Source organism: Rattus norvegicus, chromosome 2 (genome assembly GCF_021556685.1).
Source record: "Rattus norvegicus strain SHRSP/BbbUtx chromosome 2, alternate assembly SHRSP_T2T, whole genome shotgun sequence".
Taxonomy (NCBI): Eukaryota; Metazoa; Chordata; class Mammalia; order Rodentia; family Muridae; genus Rattus; species Rattus norvegicus.
In genome coordinates this window covers 162,083,276-162,110,000 of record NC_141535.1, presented here as the reverse complement: position 1 = coordinate 162,110,000, position 26,725 = coordinate 162,083,276, and the positions used below count along the sequence as shown (strand labels likewise).

Sequence of the window (26,725 nt, the reverse complement as noted above, 5' to 3'; positions counted from 1 at the left end):
GGAATGTTCTCTACCTTTGAGCTATAGCCCTAGCAAGGGACTAGTGTATTTTAAGAAAAATGCTGTCTAGGTACAGAGAGCCATTACTGTGGCACATTCCATATGATAGATGATTTTCAGTGATGGATTATTCATGCCAGCTAGCTAGCTGGATTTATGACTCTGAGCATGAAAAGCACAGGTGTCTTAATATGCTTTGTGGCCATGGAGGCATACAAAATCAAAATGAGAAAATTTCCAGAGTAAATTAGAGTACTGAATACACACAAACACAATGAGAGGAAATGAAGCTGGGTATTTTAATCAAAGGTGACATCTTTAATCAAAAAGCAAGTGGGAATTTTAAAACAAGTGATATAAAAATGTCCAAGGTGGCATTGTTTTGTAACACGAAGCCAAGTGAATGCAGATGAACTGTGCTTTCTTTTTTTTTTTTTTTGAACTGTGCTTTCAAGACACAAAAATCTCCATGCTTCAGAGCTTCAGCTTCAGAACTATCTCCTTCTTCATCTAAATTTATAAGCATAATTTTTTATGGAAAAATGATCAACTGGCACATATGACATCTTCACCACTTTGACATATATAATTGTTCTACAATTGTTCTTATTGTTCATTCACAACTTCCATTGCTGTAAACTTCACTCCTCAGGGCTAATTTTTTCCTATCTCCTGGGTAATAAAGGCCACAGGCAAGAAACCAGCTAAGTGTAAGGCAACGGAGCATGGTGGATATGGTGGTCAACTGGCATTGTGATTCAGTAGTCAGACACACTTCCCTGTGGACTGACATCTAACCGGTAGCAATTTAAAGACAGTAGGTGCTGAATCCATATGCCAAATCTCACTTGGATCTACATTATTTTAGCCACCACAGTGCGGCCGCTGTTACCTTTTGTACTTTTAACTATAGCCACCACTATAAATGACTGTATGAAACTTAACCCCTTTGTCTTGAATTCTGCCTTGCCTGACATAAACATGGCTACCTATATTTTCAAATGAACATTTGTATATTATTTCTTTCAATTTCTTTTCTTTACCCAGTACATATTTATTTCATTTTGTCTCTTAAAGTCTGTACAATAGGGTGACAGAATGTAGCTTATTCTGTAGGGGGCTAGCCTACTATACCTGAAGCCCCGGGGTTAATACCTGGCCCCCATAGAAAAGATCTGGTGGCAACTATTTAAATTCCAGCACTCAGGACCCAGATGCAGGAAGAAAAGAAGATCAAGGTCATCCTCTGTCAACCAGACCATCCTGGGATACCGGACTCTGCCTCATAAGAAGAAAAAAAGTTGTACAGGGAGAGAAGGATTTTGTTGTGGTTTGCCCTGAAGTTACTGTATTTTGATGCTAATTCCACTGCCCCAAGGACTGCTGCCTAGTCAAGGACTCAGAACTCAGGTGACTTCACCAGAACCACCTCTCCATTGAATTTGTAAAGTACAGGTGAGGGGCAGGTACAGGATAGAAGGAGGCCTGTCATTCGAGGAGAAGGAAGGATGGGCGGGAGAGAAGTTTGAAGGAAGAGGAGGAGACAGGGAGAGAGGAAGAGACAGGAGGGAGGAAAGGCAGAGAAGCTCTGGCAGGACAAGATGGCAGGCGATGTTAAGATTCTGCTCTGTGTTTTTACAGGTTGTTATTAATGTTCTCAAGGGATGGATGGTACTGGGCTTTGTATGTTTAAGTGGGCAATTATATCTTACCAATTGGATCTAAGATTATTGTGTTGTGTGTTCTTTTATGTGAGGGTTTGAGTGTAGGAAAGTGTGCGGCTGGGCTGTGTTTCCGCCAAGATATCTAACAGATATCTTGGGGCACGGTGGTGTGGACCTAGCGGGTAAAAGACAACTATAACTTTTTTATTTTTATATTTTTAAAACAGGATTTCACATTCAATTATAGTCCATACTAAAAATGAAGACCTTACCTTTAAACTTAGGGACTACAACTGTGTATGGTTAGAATAATTTGTCTGGTATGCTGATACCCTATTTTAAAGCTTTTCGTTCTGCTTTGATCGTAACAGTGTGTCTTTTACAAATGTGAAAAAGCACTTACTGACTCCACCACTGGTAGAAAATAAAGTTTTTATGGGGGCTATAGACATGACTCAGTGGCTAAGAATGTTTCCTGCTCTTGTAGAGGACCCAAGTTCTGTTTCTAGCTCCTATGATGGGGCGTTTCACAACAGCTAGTAACTTTAGCTGCAATGGCTCTGATACCTTCTATTGGTCTCTGCAGACACTTGCAAACACGTCACACACACATACACACACACACACACACACACACACACACACACACACATACACAGAGAGAGAGAGAGAGAGAGAGAGAAAGCAGTTTTTAAAAAAATTAATATTTTCTTACAGTTTCTCCTGTTTTGAAATAATCTGAAATATCTAACCAAGAAATTATCACATTATTACGGATTTTTCTACCAGAAAAATATCCTATTTCATAACAACTACTTATTTGAGATATCAAATTTAGTTTCTAATTTCATTAGAGGCCAGGAAGTAGCAGTGTAGTTTTGTTTGCACATATAACAAATATTCTTAAGACCCTAAGTAACTTTATGTCAAAACAGCAGCAAAAATTTGTATCTTTTTTCCCTACTATTTTATCTTGAATTTGTGACTACTTGGGCAACAAAGTATTCCTTTGCTATTTTCTGTGTACTGGTGTGTATTGTGCCTGTATACTGAGTAAAGGATTATGAATCATGAACATACTCTACTAGAGTCTGTGTACACTGTATTATTTCCTTCTATCATGGCCTGCTGTAGTGGAGGACATGACAAGTTATTATGATGGTTAAATACCCTCACATTGGGATTTCATTTGTCACTGTTGTGTGAAAGTTTTGAGACTGGCTTACCATGGGCAGACTCAAACTAAGTATCACAACCATGCCATGGCTGGGACAAGTAAAAGGGAGAGAGTAAATTGAGACCAACGTTCCTTGCTGTCTGCTTCCTGATCACGCATGTGATGTCACTAGTTGTCTCAAGCTCCTGCAGCCATGTCTTCTCCACCATGATGGACTCTACCCTCAAGTCACCAGTCAGAAGAAACTCTCCCTTTCTTACTTTGCTTCTGTCAGGTAGTTTGTCAAACCAGCAACATGAGTAATTAATGTAACAAGCTTTTCCACTTTCTTTATCTGATCTGCTTGAAGTTGAGTTCAGTCCTGTCATTCCAAAATTACAACAAGTGAACAGCCCCAACTTTAAAGTATGGCTAGGTCTCAATCTTTCTTCAATCCTTTTGTCTGGTGTTCTGAAGTCAGAAGAATGAATGATTTCTTTATTATTACTTTTATCTGCCTGTTGAGGTTTCTCTAATTCAACTTTGTATAATTTGCCTTATATTGGCCTTTCCATATTTCCTTAAAATTCTCCTTTTTTTGCAATACAATTTATCTTTATAAGAAATTTTAAAACAAATTTTGTTTTAAAAATAATAGAGAAGGCTTTTCTGCCTGACCTTCGAGACAAAGATTTCCTGGCCACCATGTCCTATTAGCAGTAATACCCTTTCCGTGAAAATTTTCCTAGATTTTTTTACTTGGTAGGTTTATACTTATATCCATATTGTGTGCATGCAAATGTGTACTTTATATATGTCTGTATAAATGTGCATGTGTAAATGCAGAGGCCAATGGCCAGTGTCAGTTGTCTTTCACATCCACTGTCCATTTTATATATACATACAACTCTTTTTAATATACACTTCAATGACTTAAAAAATAAAATGAAGAAACCATCACTATCCCATTTAGGGCATTTTATTAACCTGAAAAGAAACACTCGACTAATAGTCAATTTCTGTGCCCTCTGATCTTTACCATTAATTACTTTGTGTTTTTATGGATTTGCCTATTTTAAAGATTCCATATAAAAACTGACCTACTCCAGCTGGCAGTTTGCTTGGCCTGTGTTTAATGGTAACTAATGTTACAGCATCTACAAACCATTCATTCATTCTTAGGTCAAATAATACTTGACTATATAGAAATACATTTAGTTTGCCTATGTATCAACTTTTATGCAGACTTGTTTCCCAAATTCTCTCCAGTATACTACTATAGTGTTATTGTTGCGGTCAGAGGTTAATTTTATGGTAAACATTTTGAGGAATGGCCAAAGGGTTTTTGAAAGTGGATGTGTGTATGGCTAGGATGTTCAGAGGCCAGAACACAAAGTTCAAGTTTGTCAAATCTGTTACTCTCTCTTTTTAATTTCATCTATTCTATAGGTGTCAGCTTCTCATTTTGATTTGGGATTGACTTTCCCAAATTTCTAGTGATGTTACCTCCTCCTACTTATTGAAAATTGATTAGTTTCCCCTCACTCTACTCCTCCTGGTTTCTCCACACCTCCCCTCCCATTCAGATCCACTCCCTCTTCTCTCTTTAAAAAAGGACAAGTTTCTAAGGGATAACATAACAAAATAAATATAGTAAGATAAAATAAAAACCACCACATAGAAGTTAGACAAGGCAACCCAACAGGAGGAAAAGAGCCTGAGAGAAGGAACAAGATCAGGGGCTTACAGGCATACAAACTCTGAAGCCATGACAATAAATGGAAAGACAATACATATGCAGAAGAACTAATGTTGATCAATGCAGACCTTGTTTCCTGCATCAGTCCCCATGACTTCATGTGTCTTGCTTAGTAGAATTTAGAAGGCCCTGTTTTCCTGCTGTCCAACATCTCCTGTGGATTACACTCAGTCTGCTTCCTCTTCCTGGAAGTTCCCTGATCTCTGAGTGGAGGGATTTGACAGAGACATCCCATTGATGTTCCAAGATCTCTGTTTCTGTCTGTCTGTCTCTGTATGTGTTGTTTGGTGTGTGTGCGCATGCATTTCTCATCTTGCGATCATTCTTAAAAATCTAATGAACTTCTCTGTTTAGGCTTTTTTTCTGTACACTAAATTCTATTGTAGTTATACATATATGTCTGGCTTCCTTCCAAGTTTCCACATATACCTTTTTAGAAAAATATTTATTTTTATTTCATGCGTAGTATGTGTGAATTCCTAGAACCCTCAGCTATGAGGTGACAGATCAGTTAGACCTGGAACTACAGACTAGGCTGCCCAATGTGGGTGCAAGGAACCAGACCAGACCTTCTGTAAGAGTAGCAAGTGCTAGCAATTGCCAAGGTATCTCTCAGCTCTGCAACTTAAGTTACAAGACCAACCTCTGGATTTCTACAAAGAAACAAAAAGAACAAATAAACCAAAACCTAAACAACAAATGCCAGCAGCTGATATTATGATACATTGAATATGAAGACTATTTTGGAGAATATGACCATCTTAACAATTTCAGTCTTCCAGGCTTTAACTTTCAATGATGTTTGTACATTAACCGATGATTTTGGTGCCCAAAATATTACTAAGTATTTTTATTCTATTTATTCTCTTATAAATGAATGAATGTTTTACATTTTGATCATAGTATATAAAGTATATTTTTGGCATGTGTGTTGAACACACACACATATATGTACATGTACATATATTTATATGTGTGTGTAGGTGGGATCCCAAAGTTGACAATGGATGTCCTCATTACTCACTATCTGCTTCAGTTACTGCAACAAGGCTCTTGCTGAAGCTAGCCACACAGGGAGTCAATGCCACCTAGTTTAGGTGTCCACTTACCCTAGGGATCCACCTCCCTGCCAAATGCTATAATTCTAAGTAGTCAGTACCCATGCCTAGGTTTTAAGTGAATTCTGGTACTGGAATACCAGTCCAAGTGCTTCTGCATCGAGCACTTTGTCCCCTTAGCAGTCTCCCCTCATTTGATACCACTATTTTACGTGGAGTTCTTCCTGCGTTTGTTTATTTTAGGAGGTGTGTGTGTGTGTGTGTGTGTGTGTGTGTGTGTGTGTGTGTGTGTGTGATCATTAGGGTTTCCTGGATACAAAATTCATTTTACCTGCCAATATAAATTATTTGTTTCTAGTCAAGAAATTTTCTATCTTTCCAGATACTTCACTACAATAAACAGGTAACAAAATTGAGAGAGGTTCTCTATTCTTTTCCATACCAGATACTATGAAACTACATTTAGTCCTTCATCATTTATATAACTTTAGCAGTAAAATTTACAAAAAGTTGTGATTTAAAAAAACTTGACATCTTCTGACTCATGTGTGGAGTCTAGTCAATATAATATATGTGTAAACAAATGTACATTATATATACAGTATAATATGAAAAAAAGCAAATATAAGGGAATGAGGGGAAAGGTGGATACAAGCAATGGAAAGGGGTTTTCTTCTTTTAGTGATGGATAAGTACATAAAATTAATGTGATGCTTCACAGCTTCCTTTTAAAATGCCAATTCTAACTGCATACAAGTTCATCACGTTGTACACTATTTGGACCTGGCTAATTTTGGTGTATGTTTTAATTTATTTTAAAGGTTTTTTAATAATAAAGTAAAATAAGATAAAAAAGTTGAAGTTATCATCTTAATTTGCTAACAATTATCATTATGAAAGTATTATGGACATTTATGACTGTCCTGTCTCTTGTTGCTGGAGACAGCCTCAATATGGACCCAGGCCATACATCTTTACTGTGCTGTTATGATTGGATTTTATATTACGGTAATCTTGATTTAATTCTACTTGGTTGTCATAGGTTATTTCTAAATATAGTTTGTTTCTATGTCTTTGTTTTTTCAGTCTGTTTGCAGATTTTCTAGTTCTAACTTAGTCTTCATGGTTTCTCCTTTTGCTATTTGTCTATCCCATTAAAGTTATTTAATTTGCTGCCTTATAGTCATAGTATTTCATGCCAACCTTTATTTTTGTAATATTGTTATCAATATAATTTCTTTTAAATACTATTTTTCTCTTGCTTCTAAGAAAGAAGCATTTTTACCCTTTAAATTTTTATTCTTGTGGTTTCCTGAAATAATATCTTATTTAACCTTAACCATCTTCCAAGTATCAAATGACTCCATATACTCAGGTTGAGAGTCTTAAATAAATCTTATTATTTCTATACAATACTTCATGGAGTTCTTTAAATTTCTTACAGATATTAACTATTTCTAGTTTCCTCATCATTTTACCTGGACATAGAAGGAATCAATTTTAGAGCTTTCAATTTTCATTTGAACTGAAGCCACAGTTCACTAAATAATCAATCACAGTAAGTTTTGACATTGAATATGAACATTTAATGAGAATTAACTCGTGCTATATGCAGCAAGGTATTATGTCAATGTAAGCAGACTGATTTGTTACACATCATATACTAAGCTTCAGAGAAGTTGAGGAAGACATTTATTACCATATTGTAGAATCTCTGGTATCATATGGTAATATATATGGAACAAAAGAAGTGAGATCCATTTCGTCTAACTATGCAGCTGATATATTAAGAGGAAAGCAGATTTGTTAAAAAAAAAGACCAGACATAAAACACCTTACGCTTGCAGAACATCCCTGGTTAAACTCTGATGTTAAGAAAGCATTATTCAAATGTGTGGACAGCTGTGTTCTAATAAAACTTTATTTACAAAGGAAAATCATATGCCCAGAAGGGTAGCTTGTCACTCCCTGCAATTAAGTAACACATTTTAAATTTTTCTTTACAACCTTCCTTCTTGCTTTTTAGGTTTCTCAATTCCTATTATAATATTAAAGCTGTAATTTACATGGCCATTTTCATGGGAATGTGCCTCATGTTGTCTTTTTTCTGTTAACTATGTTGAAAGAAGATTATTGCATGCTATACACACACACCCCCCACTCTCATAAGAGAACCTGATAGATAAATAAAAGGGGTAAAGTGTTGATACCAGGAGTACAAAGACAGCAAAGATATAGCCAAGATTGTTTGGTAACATCAGGGAAATTAAGTCTTTATAGGCAGGTGAAAATTTCAATAAGACTTATTGTCATTCCTCACTCTGGAATTCTTCTCAGGCTTTGCCATCGGAAAGAATAATTCATCTCAAGTGTTAAGACCAAGATGTGTCATTGTACAGATGAGTCATCCTGCAGGTAGTAATCACTCTATAGATGCTGGCAACATTTTGTATTTTAGAAATGGATAATATCTTCATCTACGGTGACAAACCTTATAGGGTTTCCCTCCAAGGAACAATTGATATTTTTTTTTCTCAGGCAGCTTAGAAAACTTTCAGGTCTTCCTTAAAATGAGCAATATTAATGACTATTTCTTTCTTTCCTTACTTGATGTGTTAATGTCCTGCCATGAAGCCTGGACAGGCTTCAAACTCACAACCCTTCTAGCTCAGCCTCCTAAATCCCGGGGTTATGGGTGTGCATCACCGTGCCCTTCAGACCCATATTATGGAATGCAGTCCATACCGATTATTGAATATTTTCAGAATTGAGGCAGATTATAATATACAATAATATATTATATATATACATATATAACTTATATGATATATATATAATATATAATCAACAAGTTTTACAGAAAATGTCACAGTGAAAATTTCAGGAGAGGCATTAGATTGATGGCTTCTCAGCTTTCTGGAAAGAGATGCCCTCAGCCTCTTTTCCCAGGGACTTGACCCTTACTAATTACCCAGATGAAAAGTTGATTTGGGGAGTTTTGCTAACGTACCAAGGTGGGGGAAAGCATCAATTTTCTAAGAATCAGAGTAAAATTTAAAGTTAATGTGTTTTTAATAACCAGCCTGGCTGACACTACTTAGTTACCCCCAAGTCATTTTCCGACTGCTGTCCTGTTGCTGTCTACACCGGAAGTCTCTGATGGTCCATCTTCCTTTAATGTTGAGGCAGCAACAGACTATCCAGCCAGTGTGTACACAGTGGATATATGCTGGAGGACTTCAGGAAAGCTCTTATTTCTTGGTTTAAAGTTCCCCACTCTTTCATCCCTGTACTGGAACATGATGCCTGCACAGATGGGCAAAAGGACTCTGTTGCCTTACAGCAAAAGTTTAAGAAACTTGCCATTGTTGAGCCTCTGCAGAAAAAGCAAAGTCTACTGTCCTCTAGATTGCTTGCTCTTCAAACAAACAAACAACAAACAAACTGTACATAAATCCTATTGTTTCATATCATTTTGCCTAAAACCTGCTGCTGAAAGCATTTCTAATTGAGACATTTGTTTTTTAATTCTTTAAATACTTGGGGTAACATATGGGGAATGCAGTTGGTGGATGTTTGTTTGTTTGTTTGTTTAGGAGACAAGGTTTCAGAATGCAGCTCTGGATGTTTTGGAACTCATTATGTGAACCAGAATGGTCTCCGTGTCACAGAGATCTGCTTGTCTCTGCCTCCTGAGTGTTGGGATTAAATGCATGGCCACCCATCCTGGCAAAATATTTGGTTAACATGCCTATTAATTGATTTTCCTTTTATATGGATGTACACAGCGGTGGTGGTGGCATGGTGGGAGGGGGCAGGAACCAGACAGTGCCTGTGTGCCAGTGTGTGGAAGTCATTGGACAGATATAAAAATAACTTTGGCTTATTTAAGCCATGAATTCTTATCCTTGTACCTTGCACTGTACTGCAGGAGGGCTAGCCTGGGAACTCTTGGTGGGTATTCCTCTGCCTCTACCTCCAATCTTGCAGGAGGAGCCCTGAGACTGTAGATCTGTAAATCTTTCAGCATGAAGTGTGTGCTGGGGATATAAAATACAGTCCTCAAACCTGCACAGTAAGCCCTTTCCCCACTAAACCATCTCCCTAGCCCAAATGTGATTTTGTCATTGTTAATTTAAATGCACTTTACTTTTAAATAATATACCCAACATGTCCTCTGGCCTAAATAACTGATCTACTTGAATAAAAGAGGGCCTAAGTAACAGAGCTCAAAGTGACACAAGTCCCACCACTCTTGAGTCTTACTGTATCACAGATGACAGATAGCAGCCACATCGATGACAGATTCCAACTGGTGAAGTTGTTAATATTTCTGTATTCACTTATTTATTTTTAATTGTTCTGATTCTTTTGAGACAGGGTTTATCTGTGTAGTCCTGGCTGTCTTGGAACTCTCTCTTTAGATCTGGCTGGCCTTGAACTCAGATCCACTTGTCTGCCTCCCCAAGGCTGGGATCAAACGTGTGCAGCAGCCACTACTGCTTGGCAGTATTTCTCCATCTCTCAATCATCTAATCTGCGTTTATATTTTGCAGAACAAGAATAATGTTTTGTGGAACATGTTCCCTGATGGAACAGGCCTAGAATCCCAGCACTGAGGAGAGGCGAAGGAAAAGGAGGGAGAACAGGAGGAGAAGCAGTAGAAGGAGCAGGAATAGGAGGAAGAAGAGGAGGAAGAGGAGGAAGAAGAGGAAGAGGAGGAAGGATTGCTCAAGGTCAGCTCTGGCTATGTAGCAAGTTACACAGCAGCTTGAGCTAGTGAGACCTGTCTCCAAAAGTTATGCCTCATTAACCCCTATACATATACATGCATGCATGTGTTTATGCATGTATGTAGGTGGGTGGGTGTGGTGTACATACATGAGCGTCATGAAAGTGTATACAGATCAGAGGGCAGCTTTCAGGAGTCAGTTCTCTCTCCTACCATGTGAGTCCCAGAGGCCCAACCTAGTTCATGAGGGTAAGCAGCAGAACCAGTTCAGTTGCTCGAGTTCTTTACGGGAACACAGAAAGTTTAATACAGGAAATTAAAGCAAATGCCTCTTCTGACAGATTTTATTTATGCACCTTCTGTGTAAAACATACCTTTTTAAGTTTCCTAAGTTATCCGAAACAAAAAAGACAACACTGTTATGCAGCTGCAAGAATATTTCCTACAACTTTGGTGTGGCAGTACTTGGCAAAGGGCTTATCGTGTATGATTTGAACTGCTTTACAGATAAATAATTTAAAATATGTAAGCAACTAAAGATTCCATGTAGGTAAATAGTGGCTTCTTAACCAGAAGGCTGAATATATGACATGTACATTGTTTTCTTCAAAGCTTTTCAACTGCTGTGTGAGGAGGACAATAATTACATGCTTCAATAGCTAACTTAATTCAAGTGAGTGGCAAATGTTATAATTCATAATAGCATAATACCTCACATAATATTTCATAATAGCATCCTACTAAGAGATGAAAAAATAAAATAAGACAAAGTACTTCTTCAATCCAAACAGAGTTAAAATACCTATAACCTAACAAAGTTTAGATTATCAAACAAAGGACAGCTGTGTGCTGGCCCATGCTTATAAATCCAGCACTTGAGAGTTAGAGGCAGGAGGACCACGGTTTAAGGTAATCTTTGGACATACACTGAGTACTAGGACATCCTCGAGAACATGAAATGCTATCTTAAAATAGAGGGCAAAAGAAATACAGAAACGTATCAGTCATTTCTTATGCTTCTAAGGTCAAGTAGAGAAAAGTATGAAGTTTTCCAGTGATCTCTTCTCATTTCAGAACAGAAAAACAATAGTAGAAACAAGATGCTCGGAAAGAAATGGTGACAGCTGAGAGATGCTCACTGACCTCTTAGCCTGGTAGGTAACTCTGAGTTTGGGATATGTCTGAGAAAGACAAATACACTTTTAAAAACAAGTTATTAATAAGCCAGAGTCAATTCTGTTTCTTCCTTAGTACAAGCCAAGAGAGGAGCACTAAGACCCTCTTCCTAGGCTAAATCAGAAAGGGGCTCAAATGGTAATTGAGTTAACATACCTTCCAAGCTTCCATAGACAAATGGTACAGGCCAGATCTTAGCAAGATCTCAAAGCTTGTCCCTTCATGACAACTCCAAGGTAACAAACACATCTCAGATTAATGCCACTCGGATTAAATTAGTCTTGCTATGGCCTTCTTGATGTGACCATTTTGGTAAAATAGGACAAATGTTCTTTTTTAAAGATTAAGGTCTAGTCATGATGAAGCCTAATTTTCAGTAAGTATTTCTATAGGTAAGATTAAAAAAAAAGCAAAACAAAACAAAACTCTTAGACACAAACACACATGCATTTGGGGAAGATTAGCTAAAGACTTTTTTTTTTTAAACTGGATTTCTCCTCATAGTTTCCGCTTTCTTATAGAACCCAGGACCACCAGCCCAGAGATGGCTAAAAACATTTTTAAAACAGTAGAATCTAGAGGCAATGAGTGGACTGTCTTCAAATGGCATCCCATGAATGAATTCTGAACTAAAGCATATACTATGTTAGGCTGAAATTAATGAAAACATTTCCTCTCTTCATTCAGAAATCCAAAAAACATCAGCAATGATTATTCTGAAAACAGTGTAGACAAATCAGTGGGCTGAATCTAAAACTAAATCAGACATTTAAGAAAAGTAAATTTTCTAGTTGAACTTCATTCTTAAAATGAATATAATACCTTGCCAAGAATCTAAACACAATATCACTACTAAAGATGGATTATTCAAAAGGCTCTTAACATACCTATAAAAACCAATGAAACTCAGTATCAGTCCTAAATATCTTGACTGTCTGATGAGTGAGGCAGTTATGAACTCAGCTAACAATACAAAGCACAGTGCTGGGCGTGTCAGTATCACAGAAATAAGGAGGATAAGTTATCACTTGCAAGCTAATACATATCCATCGGGTTGTTAGTAAACATTGGCTATAAGCAAACCAGATCCAGCTAAATAGCTGCTGTTATTAATTGTATTATCAAAGAGCAGTTTATAATTAATGAGCATTACTGAGTGTCTAATATTAAAAGCTAAAAATCTTACTAAATATATAATTCTGACACAAGCCAAAGTAATTTTTTGGTAAAAGGCCAAGTTAAAAGAATCCAACACCCGATTCTACAAATGTTTAAATAATAAGGGAGGGTCACTTTCTTATTTTGGGGGGATGAGGAGGAAAAAATAACCAGAAACTGGAGAAATCCAGACTTTACACAGTGAAATTTGGTTTTAGAAGGAAGACACTAGCAAAGATATTCCTCAGAAGCTTCATGGCAAATGGTGGTGAGCCACTGGCTTTCCTGGCTGGGAAATGTCTACCTTGGGGGTATGTCCAGGCAGTGCCATGCTCCACAACTGCAGTCACTTTCTCTGGAATGAATTTAGGAATTGTAGACAAAATCTTGCAGCCTACAAAGTCTGAATCAAATCTAGTTTCAATAAGTAATTTTGAATAGTTAATCAGAACAAAGTCAAAATAAGTAACTTATACAATAACCATTTGGTAGGATCAACTGTCTTATACATGGAAATACAAATATCTCTCTGTATAGATCACAATACTGGACAACATTTCTAACTGAGCCAGTAGTCACAGTGCAGCTTCTGTCTACTGACCTTGATAGAATCTGCTCAACATCAACAGGAGATTAAAGAGAAGCACCTGGTCTAGAGAGCATAATGCTCTCCGTTCTAAGATAAAAGCCTAGGTATGGGTGTGGGCCCAAAAACTCAACTAACTCCTGGAGAAGTTAAGGCAGGGAAATCACAATTTCAAGAGCAACCTAAGTCATTAGTAACATCCTAAGAAACAAAACCAAACCAAAGACTGAGAAGATCCCCTATTCCAAGTTTAGTAAGTTAATAGTTCAATGGTAGAGCACTAGTTTATCTTGCCTGTGGGCTTAGCTTTGAATCCTAGTATTGACCATGACAATGAAAATATCCTGCTCTACATTTATGGAAACTATTATTTATACAACCTGTGAAAATAAAAAAAAACAGAATTATCCAAATGTTAGCTGCAAAAGTAAAAAAGCAAAACAAATCCTTATTTGAATAAACAATTGCTCCAGATTTCCAAGCCAGAATTTAACCTTAAAAATTTTTGATAAATTTAGATAAATTGGTTGTTGTTTAAACTGATTGTCTGCTTAAGTAAGGGGATAAATATCACTTAACTTTTCACTTTCCTTAAATTTTTCTCCAAGTAATACCATCAGTGTATTTGTTCTGTGTTTATAACCTATAACTGTTTAAAATTTAATGTATTAATGACTTTAGTGACTCACAAGTGCAAAAAAAAGTCATGTTTGCATTATGGATATAGTTCTGTAGAAATTACTGGTTGAGAAAGGAAAGCTGTACTCTCTTTTACATGAATTTAACACAAAATATCAAGTATCTTTTCTCTGATGCCAAGGCTATGTTTCTCAAGTAGTTTTATAAATATCTATTTCCTGGTCTCCAATTTGCTCCCAGACCTTTTGATGTCAAACCTGTAAGTGCTTTCTCTGTTGTGTCAAGGACAGTCTCCAAACCTCCTGCTAGAGATGCATTCCAGTCAAATTTACTTTCACTCCATAGTCTCAGAATCAGAATTTTAAATTTAAAGAGAGGTCCAAAGATAATGCCATTTGAAATTAACCAAGTCTTTTAGCTAAAAGGGTGTCATCTCCTGAGCAGTTTGCCCCAGCTGGATAGACCAGCAGGATAAATAGCCTGCTTCATATCATAGCTGGTATTTTGTATTAATTGAATGACCTTTCCCAACAATAACCAAGAAAAGACCTCAGGTAATTTGAAATTGATATGAATGTTAATTCAACTGGATGAAGAGTTCATGGTGAAAATAACTGTCCGAGCATGATATACTAACAGTTTGCTCTCACGTAGAAAAGCAGTTTTCTTATTCCCAAGAATCCAGTCCACTGACATTCTTAAATGGATCAGATCTCACAAACAGGGGAATATTAGGTATTTTAAAATTGAAATCTCTTGCATTCTTAATTGTAGTCTTAGGACATCTCAGAGCCTACTATCTATGTAGTTAGATGAGATTTAAAAAAAAATCTTCATTTCAGCTGCTTTCATGGAAATTATTTTCTATCCATTTATTTTCTTTGTTATTGACTGATTTCCACCAAAATTCTTTCAAAAGGCCCTTCTAATAAAGGCTCTGAAAGAACTTCATTGCCAGTCACATAATTAACTATTATCATTTTGTGGAGGGAGTAACCAGAGACAACAGGTATTCACTTTCCAAATGAATCAGCATAGAGCCTGAGAACTAAGACTCTGACTCAGGACTATGCACCTACATCACACATAACAAGGGCAAGCACAATCTTTTCCAAGTTTTATTAAACCACCAGATCACATTTTCTCTCCCAAAAGCATTGTTTAGAGAGCACATCAGCCGATTAATAGGTCTCCAGTAGTGTACCAAAGGCAGCGTCCATCCTTACTGTGGCTGCTAAGTTTAGTGGTTTCTGTAGTGTTTTCCCACACTTACATGATCTGCTCAATCTAAGCCTAGATATTTCTTTGTTTTGTTTATTTTTTTAAAAAAGATTTCTCTGTGTACCCAATTCTTTGGTGTGTGAGAACGTGGGAGAGAAGGAATAAATTTAGTGGTGGGCATCTCTCATCAGTGCCAGCACTTAGTAGGACTGAACCTTAAGTAATGGAGAGAATACCTTTGAGCCATTTCAGTTTTAAAAAGGCACCTTGTGTGCACTGCAAAAACAAAATTCATAATCCTAAAGTAAACCAGAATAGCATGCCAAAAGAAAAAAAAAAGAAGGTAATTTCTGGATCTTATTGACCCTTTTTAAAAAAAAATCTAAAGTATTCTGACACCCTATGGAATAGTCTGCTGTCACAACAAAGCCGTTTCAGAGCAGAACATGCTGCAATGTGATACTACGATTAACAGGCATATAATCTGGGACACTATTTAGGAAGAAAATGAACTAAGCGCGTAGAATTTTACTACTTTTCCAAACCGAAAGGCTGTAATCTGCATTAGTTACAGAGAGATAGGATTGACTATTATCGTCACTAAGTATAACAGCATAATTCCACCCATATGTATTACACTAACATTCAAAAGAGTATACACGCAATGAGAATGAACTATTATTTTGCAATACTATGTACCTCTAAACTGAGAACCCATTATAACATATTAAAGGTTATCATTTTACACATCCTCTCTTCAACAGAGGAAAGCTCCTCCGCACAGCTTCCCTTGTACTCCTGTTTTTAAAAGATGAACAAATGTTACCGGACACAAATGGGAGAATAAGGAGCAGCGATGAAGTACACCATATGTTCCTGTTGTAGGCTAAATCCAGGTCTTTGTTTCAATATTCCAGCGCCAGCTGGAAGGAAAGCTAAATATCCACCCGTTTCAATTTATTTTCTCATTATTACTGGTAAAAGTTATACTTAGGATAGGTTTAGCCCGAACCCATCCTATCGTAATATTTGCTTCTTTAACCCAGATCTTTTGCAATCCCAGCAACCTGCAATAAAACCGCCTTGGATAACAGGTCCGAGGCAGGACAAGCTCATCCAACACAAGCATCAGGCACTGAAGAGGACAAAGTTATTTTCCTAGTGAAACAGTTCCGAAGTGATTCTATATCAATGCCATTTTTGCTTTTTACCAGCTACGCATCTAGCGTGACATCGTCCACCTGGTACTCAATTAGCAGGGTTTTCTTCAATCTTGCGATCTCCCAGACCAGTTTTAATGGTGCAACTCAAAACAAAATCCCTAACCGCGCCCTTAACACCCCAAGCGGAGTTATCTTTTGCTTTTTTCTCCCCACCAAAGTCCATAATTGTATACCGTTCCCATGAAAAGGTTTGCACCGCTATCCTAAGTCAACATAGCACTCTTTCGCCTGTGCCCTGGCGTTCCTATTGTCAGATGCCTGCCTTCCCCGGGGGTGTGCTGTTGCCCGCAAGTGGCGCCCACGCTTACCTCCCTCACACCTGCAACCTCGGCTTGGCTTGGGATGCTGGAGAGGATGCTGGGCAGGATGTGTTCGCTCGGGATCCTGCTCTTGCCTCTCTCCAGGGAAACTATAGACCAGGCTGAGCCCAGGCTTCTTCTGAGATTCAAGCTCCGCCTTCCCCGCCTCTAATTGGCCGAGGCTCCGACCGCGGCTCCTCCCTCTGCTGTCTGCGCATCCTAGGCGCAGAGCGGTACAGGGTTTTGAGTCTCTTAGCTCCTGGTTCTCCGGCCGCTCCACCTCCAACATTCTCCCCTCTGGCATCGCACCTGGCCCTTCCTCAGGTCCGACTTAGTTTTCTCAGCGGGCTGGCTCGGTGAACACTGGAGTGAGTTGTCCTGGGGGCGGCGTACTGTTGCTTCGGACTAGGTGGAGCCCACCCACCCATCTAGTCCCCAGAGGCTTCTTCCCCGCCTATCCTTGGACCCAGCCCAGCCTCTCTTCACTTGCTACCTCTGGTGCCCCGCCCAATTCCTTACACCCATCCGCGGGCACCTCCCACCGGTGGGCGTGGCGTTGTGGGCTGGCTTCACATTCTGACTGGTGCAGGTGAGAGTCGGCCCCGCCCTCCCTCCGTTTCTGGGCACATCTCCCCTCCTCCCGCAAAGACAGGGAACTCTCTTCTTATTTGCTAGAAGTGTCCCCACCTATCGCCTAAGGCGCTCTCGCACGTCCTTCTGGGAAATGTAGTCTTACTATTACAGAAAGTGCTATCAGAAATGGAAGGAGGAACTACCAATCCCCATCGGCCCTTGCGCGACTCCTGCTGGGCAGGATTCCGGACAACGCCTGGTTCCTCTCGGGTCCTTCCGGCGTCGCCGGAGTGAATTGATCCGGGAGTTGAAGAGGGCTCCAAAGGTGGGAAGTGAAGTCCGTGCCTCAGTTACTGGTAAGACGAGGTTTCTCGGTTCGGGTCCGCACGGCTCCGCCGGCAGCCAGAGCGGCCCGGGGTCAGGCCGGGGCCGAAGCGGAGGTGCTAGGGCTGGGCTTTGGCCGGCGGGGCGGCCGGGTGGGGAGCGGGGCCCTCTGGGCGTCAGCGAGGTCTCTATGTGAGCTGCGTGAAGCTAGTTTGTAAATGCCGCTTGCCTAGCCTGGCCCGTCGCCTCCAGGAAGTCCGCTGTGGGTGCGGGTGGAAAGGAAGGGTGAGGTCGGCCTCCTGGATCTCCACCGACGGAGGGGGCGGATGTGGTGGGGTGGGGTCCGGGGCAGGTGAGGCTAGAGCTGGGCTAGGCCTGGAGGGATCGGTGGGTGCTCGGGAGTCGGCTCCCGGTGTGACTGGGGTTATGCCCTTTGAGGGAAGAAGAGAGCCAATGTTGACAGTTACTACTCAGTTCCAATTTCCTCTCTACGGAGGTGATTCTTAACTAGGAAGGTTTGTGCCTCTTAACTCTAATACGTCAGTTGGATGTATACTTCTCAGGTGCACTCAAAGCACTTTCACTTTGGGATGCTAGTGAGAAAACCCGGAGAAACAAATGACGTGCCCAAGGTCACACAGATCTTCTGAGTCTAGTCCTTCGAAAGTCCAGTTTCTACTAGAGTTGTCTGCTTAGAAAGAAAGAGTGGGGAGTTGGGTGGTAGTACTGGAAGCAGATAGAAGAAGTTGCAAAGTAGTGTGCCTGTTTGTCGGAAAGGGTTGTGAGGTGCAGGGAGTTGGTTTGTTGAAGAGAGTGAAAGCTTTGCCAAAGCATCCTCTCTACAATGTTCTGTCAAAACAGGAAGGATCATTATAGCTTAGATATTTACCCCTTTTCCTGGGGTATACTAAATGATAACACTCAACTTCCGTGCGCCATTCTTAAAGGATAGAAAATATTTAGGAATATGCTCAGTGTTGCTGTTAAGAGAATAGTCATTAGTCGTTTTCCTTTCTATTATCTTACCGTTTTCGAAAACTACGGGTGAAACTTTCACAAAGAGTTATTTTAGAGAAATTAATTTAAGTGAAAATTAAGTGCAGAATCATGGAGAAATTATAACATGTTCATTACTAGAAGTGACCTTTTTTTTGTGTGAGATTTTTATTTTTTCCCTCATTTTCTTTACTCCATGTGTAGACAATAAAAACATACACTTGTAAATATTCTTATCTGGGCATCATTTGTGAGTTTTAATTCATTCTTAATGTTAATAAATGATAAAATGATGTTTCTATAGTGAATGAAAAGTAATGCAGGCCTACTATGTAAATTAAATATAAATACCTAGTATATACTGTAAATATATATGCTGTATGTTAAATGTGCTTGCCATGATTAATACTAATTTTTTTTGTCTTTTTAATGCAAAGCTCTTTCTGGGATCAGAAGAACCTTTGTTCATCTATTGTTCCAGTTAAAATGGTCTTAGTTTATGGGGCCTTTTAAAGTAAATGGAGAGGTGTAGTACCATCAAATGAGGCAAAATCAAAAATAATGTAATACCATGCATAGAGTAGTTCATAGTAAGGAAAAAAATTACTAACAAAAGGGGAGATATCTGGGGTTAATTGGTTTTAAAGTAGAGTAAAAGCCCGCATTAATTCGAGTGGGCCATATATAAGTCAATGTTGGTAAAGCAAGAATGTGAATATATTTTATAAATGACAGTGTAGACATTTGCTGTTTGCTGGGAAAGGTATGAAATGAATTTTAAATGGCATGCAGCTATGTGTTATGGAAGGGCTTTTTTTAACAACAAAAAATGTTTTTGTCTTTGATTTAGTCCTACTCTAAGTGTCTGTATCTCTGAGTTCCATTATGCTGTAGGGTTCAGCACTATGGTTGTAGTACTGAGCTGAGCAGTGTTACTGCTCTATTTAAAATCCTTCGATCTCCAGCTAGAGCTCAGAGAGCTGGCTGTTGTACCTGCAGTGCCCACATTGGTTCTCTTAAGGAACTTTGCCTCCACTTTCCGACACGATCCTTTGTGGGTCCTTGGAGGTCTTCCTCATTCAGCCATCTTTCTCTCAGAGTAGTCTGTAAGAGCAGGGTCTGTGTCATTTATCTTTGTAGTCTTGGTTGATAGAATACTGAAGTTGCTATAGGGAATGGAAAAGCTATGGATTGGTTAGGTGACTTTCCCAGGGTCATAAGACCTGTAACAGATCAGCTTATAATTAATCCAGGTATTTTGACTATTGATCTTTAATATTGTGTCCAAACTTTGATTATTTTACGTAAGAAAAAGACTAGCCATTACAGATGTCATTGCCCTCTTATTCTGATTAATGCCACCAATTTTTCCTCGATTTCCTGAATGTTTCCAAACTTATCCTCAGCTATTTGCTTTTCTCTCACAAGTTTCTTCCTGATTTGGGGACCATTTTACAAAGTCCAACTCTCCACCTGTCCAGTTTCATCCTCCCTTTCCGAATATGGCCAATCCCTTCAAAGCCTGCCTTTCTCTGAACCTTCCTTCCCTTAACCAGAGTAGATTCCCACTCTACAACATATTATGAGTTAATACCATTGACACTATCACAGTAGGAACTTATTATTTCTATACTGATTCAACAGTATTTTAACATCTCATAACATCTTACTAAAAGTTATTTGAGCAAGGCCTTCTCATTTGTTCTGATGCCTTAGCCTGCCTTTTACACTAATTTGCATAAAGTGAGTGTTCAGTAACTATTTGCGGAGTGAATGAATAAATGCATATATTCAAGCACAGTGCCAGCACAGTGCTAGAGGCAGAAATACAGAAATGAATGAAGCATCTTGTTCCTTAAAGCCCTTGAAAGATGTAGAGTTTTTTCAAAGGAATTACAGTTGAGGAATTTAGGACAGATATAAAGGAGTTTAATGTAAATTGTAGAAAGGTACTGTTTCTTGAAGATCTCTAAAGTCTAAATAATTAATTTTATGGAAATATAAGGGAGTTGTATTTTCTTTTACAGCAGAATTTTTGTGTAACTCAGCAATTTAGAAACCTTGTTACTGCGTTTTTTGGTTTTTTTTTTTTTTAAGCAAGTAAGATTCATTATAGCAAAATACAGATATGGAAGAAGCGTTTAATAGACTCTATCTTCCCTTAGATTTTAGCTTCAAACAATTATTTCACTTGCCTTATAGCTAAGAACATCAAAACTAGAAGTAAATTTACTCATTGGACTCCAAAGAATACAGTGACGTTTTTAAAGTCTTACAAGGACTAGAGCAAAGCTTTGAATATAAACCTGACACCTGTGTTTCTGTTTTTTGTTTGTTTGTTGGTTTGGTTTGTTTTTGGGGGGGTCGGATGGGGGGAGTTGTGGTTTTATCCTGGATTTAATACAACCTTGAGAGAAGATGATTTTGGGAAACTTAACTTTCTAATTTCAGAGGGACTTAGACAATTTTCACTTCTTATAAGTTCTATTTGTAGCAGGGCAGTGGTGGTGCATGCCTTCAATCCTAGCACTTCGTATGGAGGCAAAAGCAAGTAGATGTCTGAGTTTGAGGCCAGCCTGGTGTACAGAGCAAGTTCCAGGACAGCGAGGGCTATACAGAGAAATGCTGGCTTGAAAAAATATAATTGAGGGATTTAAGGTAATATTTTACTGCTTTGAACATATGACACTTATAAGATTAAAAGTGTTTCTAAGTTTACAAACAAAATTTTAAGGATATAGGCGAGATTTTGTCTGGAAGACAAATTCTGTAACTTTTCTTAGTACCATGCTAATATAATAAATACATGTAACAGCTGAGTTATATAGCCTTTACTCATCTACCTGTTTACCAGTTCATTTACCACTAGAATATTCTGATTGCTTTCAGTTTCACTGATGTGCTAAGGTTTATTATTAACCATGGGTTTGAAACGTAGTCTGAATATTATTTGAATCTTCAATAAAAACTTAATATTTACCTCACAATAATGCAGTTTGCAGGAAATCAAGCAATTACTTATGTTTTGATAGAATGTTAGGGTTATTATATTAGCTATTATTACTAAGAACTTTTAGCCAGTATGCAAGTTTTTCCTCTGAAGATTGTAGAAGATGGACTATGCACCAACATCACACATAACATGGGCAAGCACAGTCTGCCTTGTGCATTTCAAATACTGTGAGTTTCAGATTTGGGCAATAGAATATTTATACACATTCACAAAAATTAAAATGAAAGCACTTCTATTAGGGTAATTAAAATTAATTTATTTGCTGAAGTTGAAGTTAATTTCATAATTCAACTTCATATAAACATAGGAATTTTATTTAAGTTACAAAACACAATCTTGACTGGCATCACAATATTAGTTTTATTTTTCAAGGCCATTTTTACATTTGGAGTATGGGAAGCCATTTTTTAAAATACACAAAAGTGATTTGAACTTATTTAATCTCCTTTTATAGTTGCTTAGAATCCGGCGTTAGTTTAGGAACGAAAGAAGTACAAGGATTTTCGTAATCACTGAATTATTATTATTTTTATTTACACTGAATTATTGGGTAAGTGCTGGAAATTAATTAAATTAATCTCCCTTTCCTCAGTAAAATTAGTCGCTTGGGAACAAGTGTACCACAAGTAAGACTAAATTCCACTGTAATGATACCTTGATTGATTCGTTTACATATTAGTTGAGTGTGTTTTATTTGTGAAATTGTCTACTTTGCAATGAGCTAAAATCTAGTAGATGGCCACTGTATATGCCAAGCATTTCACACGCCCACCTACAGTTCTTACAGTCACCATAGGTTAGGAGGTCAGTGTTCTATTATCCCCAATTTGTGAACAAAGAAGATAAGATATAGAGAGATTTAAGTTACTTGCCCACGATCACAGAACTCATATTTGCTTGGAATTAGCAGTTTAGTTCAGGCTAGCTCGCTAGAGATTCCAGGCTTTTAGTCATTTCAGTAAAATGGTGCTCATGGTTAAAGGCCTGCTTGTAGCATTAGAGTTGCAGTTACAGAGAATTTGTCCTCCAAATGCCAAGGTCACTGGGGCACAATTACTGTTATTTAATAAGACAGTTAAACTTCAAATCTGTTAGGAAGTTCACACAGCAGAGATGACAACCACTTTTGTTACATCCAGTTTTTCTGCATCTGTGAAATAGATTTTCTTTTAGACTGGTAATTTAAGTGTTTGATTTCCTCTTCAGATACTATTGGAAAATATCTATAACCTGGTGCTATATATCATAATTTCTTGCTCAAAATTAGTGCTGGGAGCTGCTCAAATTGAGGATCTATGACTGAGTTTGACGGGAATGACAGGCCATTTTCTAATCTTAGTCTGGGACTTGTGTACAAGGAAATTTGTGAGCACTAGCTTTCTTAAAGTAGGTGTGGCTTACTGGATGCAGGAGTACTCTTTTGTTCTTCAGTGACTGTTCCTGCAGTTCCATTCATTTTCAAAGGCTTGGATTGACTGACTTCCCTCTATCTTTGGCTAACACTATTGCTGACTTAAACTATGCGGAGTTTTGACAGGTACTAGAAATAGAAAAATGGATAAATCTTTTAAGGAATTTAAACTTCAGGAGGTAGAGAAAAAAGGAAATGTGAAGATCATTTCTTTGGTACTTAGACATTTTAATGCACATACAAATTTGTACATATAAATTTTTGTTGGATAATTAGCAGCCATAAATGATATAGAGGGAAAATGATGCTTTCTCTAACTTGCTGTCTGGCTCTTGGCACTTAAATGGCTCTTCTTGTCTTATTTAGCCATCCTGTCTTTATTTGGATGACCTGGAATCCAGCTGTGATTGGATTGAAGGAATGACAAAACCCTAAAATATTATACCCTTGCTGCCTTCTCATACTTATGTAAGGCTATACAACAAAAGGTTCTTGACAGTGTTCAGTGAGTCAGACCTGGCCTCTAGGCAGCAGTGGCCCTCTTTGACACTTTAAATTGTTTCAAGGCTTTCTTGATTCCAAAGGATTTTGAATACCACAGCCTTTTTATTCAAAAATACACATACTTTGAAGAATGCCTTTATCCATGCCAAAATTGACAGTTTGATAGTATGGAGATTCTATAGATGTTCTTACAAATGAATAAACAGTTTTACAAGGTGAAGGTTATAGACGGGACTCTAAATACCACAAAGATAGCCATTCTGTTACCTTGCTACAACTGAGATCATTTGTATTTGAGATCAGTTAGGAGTAAAAGGTAAAGTTTAGTGGCATCATTGAGAGAATTTTATGCTCATTTAGCACCTAACGTTAAATAAGAGAACCAGGGGCAATTTGTTATTTGCTGCTACAGATTCTATCAACATTTAGAGTACCTTGTTGTGGTGTAAAAACATGAAGTAAAGAACAATGTTTTTGTTTTATATTGTAGAGAACCTTACCTATTCTGCAGGTTTTAAAGGGTAGATAGGATGAGGGATTTGGAACAGAGCGAGTAGACAGGGTTCAGAATGGTCTTATAACTTTAGAGAAAAGAAGCATGATCTGAAGAGCTTATTTACTTGAATTTCTAAGAAAATTTAAAAAAAGTGTTATATTGTGAAATTAAAAGGAGAGATCACAGATGCTAATCAAAAGGAAAACTACCATGTCTTCAATTAAACACTAAATGACTTCAGTTATTTTATGAATACCTACACGAGAACTTTATAGCCAGAAGAAGAACATGTTCAAGAGGGCAATTTTTTTTTTATTTTGAGTTCTATTTTGCCAGTGAAGTAAGAAATACAAAGAATTACCATAAGAAATGTGTATTATTCCCTGAAAGAGTGATTTTTTCAAATACAGTAGAAGCCATTTGCTATTTTCTTATTCCCATTTCCCATTACCCAACTGATCTCCAGTTCTGTGTGTTAACTTTGGTCACTCTAGATGTTTAGTTTTACTACAGTGTTACTCAGTCTTTGATCATATCTTGATTTTACTGTGCTACTCAATTAAGCTGATCTGTGTTCATTAAGAAAATAAAAGTAGGTTCTGGGGATTTTGCTTTTATGTACATGAATATTTTCCCTGTGTATATGTCTGTATCATATGTGTGCAGTGCCCACAGAGTGCAGAAGAAGTCATTGGATTTTCCGAGATGTAGTTACAGGTGGTTCTTAGCCACCATGTAGGTTCTGGGAATTGAACTCAGGTTCTTCCGAAGAGCAGCCAGTGCTCTCAAGCACTGAGCTATCTGTTCAGCCCCCAAGGTGATAGTTTTAATGCCATTGCTTTAAATAATCATAAAGTTCATTTGATGACTAACTTCTTTTTGTATCTTCAAACTGAGATAATTACCTGTGAGTAATAGGAATTTTGATGGCCAAAGTAACTTAGCAAATGAGAGAAAAAGTTTTGAAAATGGTGTGTGTGACCAGTATGACACTGTCAGCATTAGATCATTCTGTGCTATGTATAGGCAGGCTGGAGATGAGACATAAAAGGCCTCTGCAGGTGGCAGAATTGAAGGAGACATGAATTCACCATGCCCTGCAAGTCAGAATTTGTACTTTACTCTGATTGGTCTTATGCTCCCTTCAACCTCAAGCCATGCCAGGCTGACAGAGCTCTGATGAAATATCTCTAACCATGGGGATTAGATGCTTGTTGGATGTCAGCTACTTCGTTATTTTAAATACACGTAGTATTCTTAACAAACTTGCAAGGTGAAAACTTCAATCAGCATTAATTCTCAAATGAGTTTAGAAAGTTATTAAATAATTTAAGCAATATAACCCAGTTGAGCAAAAAATTCAAGCTATCTTTCTACCAAACCTAAGGATTTATCTCTTGCCATATACTGTAGAAAAAATACTTCCTGCCACTTCATAGATTTGTAATTTCCCCCAAAATACATATGTATTTGACATAGTATAATAATTGACTTTAAGGTGAGTCAGATATACCAAATTAAAATCCCACAAAGTCAAATCTCCCTACATTCCTGCCTTCTTGGGTCTCCTAACAGTTAGTTCTATGGGAGATCACAGCAACTCTTGCCTGTGTTCACATTGAGTCACAGGTGGTACAAAGGCCAAGTAACATAGCACTTCAGTTTGTAAACACGAAATAGAGTAAGCCTTGGAAGCATATTAATGTATTTGACTCATACATCAGCCACCATTCTGTTTCTGAATTGTGAAAGTTGAAGACTGGACTTGATATCTACGATGGCAAGTTTTCAATGTAAAGTTTCAGTACTTTAGCAATTAGCTTTCTTAACTGCATTAACCTCTATTATAGCAAGGAGAGATACTGGCTAGAGATTGTGATCTGGTATTGAGTTATAGAAAAGTTTGTGTTTAGATATCCTGTGTTCTCTTAACCTTACTGTTAGACTGCTCATTCATGTTTTGTTTATAATGCTTATGTTAGTGACTGCCTGTAGAATGGTGATTTTTCATTTTGAGAAGAGATGTACATGTATCAGGGCTCTTATGAGAGAGAGGGACTAACAGGTTTTAAGTGCTTAATTAATTTATTAAAGGAAAGAATAGTTTAATATTTTATTTCTCATACACTCACTTTCTCACAGACACACACACAGGGAAAGAGGTGGGGAAGTTTTTTTTTGGACAAGAAAGTTCTGCTCTCCTAAAGAGGTTTCAAACCATTATTTTTACCACCTTTCCCATTCCCAGGGTCCTTGATACTCTGGAGAGTTGGCTATGGAGGCTGCCCGACTGCCCAACTTCATCCCAAGTGCATGAATATTTCTCCACTTGACCATAACAGCTAATATTTACTTTGCCCCATATATTGCCCTATCAGTAATAATAAACTGTATTTTCACAGTTTCCATTAGGATTTATAGAGTTAATCATTGTTTTTGAGTGTCCATGCCCAGGATATTCCCAAGAATATATGCAGAACTCCTGGCCCTGTTGTCCTGCAGGCAATATTAATGTGGAAGTCTGGTATCTTTCCTTTTCTATAACAAAATACCCGCGATAAACAACTTGATGGCAGTCTATGGTCAAATGACCCCAGTGCCTTGGAAATAGAGCCCATCCAGGCAAAAATAAAATCACTCATCACAAAAGGAAAAGGTTTAGGAATTTAAAATATTGAAGGCCATAATATCTTTGATCAAAGGTTTTTGGACCAATTCTACTTATAAAAGTTTCTAC

General features: G+C 37.9%; 2 protein-coding genes across 4 annotated transcripts in view; one reads left to right on the top strand and one right to left on the bottom strand.

Annotated features, from left to right (window-relative positions):
- Serpini1 (serpin family I member 1) overlaps positions 1-16,783 on the bottom strand; it is an 86,314-nt gene extending 69,531 nt beyond the window's left edge. The window contains exon 1 of one of the 2 annotated variants that reach the window (XM_087614365.1): positions 16,681-16,783. The gene's annotated coding sequence lies outside the window, so the exon portion shown is untranslated. 2 annotated transcript variants of the gene reach the window in all.
- A 729-nt stretch (positions 16,784-17,512) lies between these two features.
- The window catches only part of Pdcd10 (programmed cell death 10), a 42,119-nt gene continuing 32,906 nt past the window's right edge, over positions 17,513-26,725 (top strand). The window contains exon 1 of one of the 2 annotated variants that reach the window (XM_087629646.1): positions 17,513-17,600. The gene's annotated coding sequence lies outside the window, so the exon portion shown is untranslated. The remainder of the gene's footprint in view (positions 17,601-26,725) is intronic. The other variant, NM_001009542.3, reaches the window with a different exon arrangement.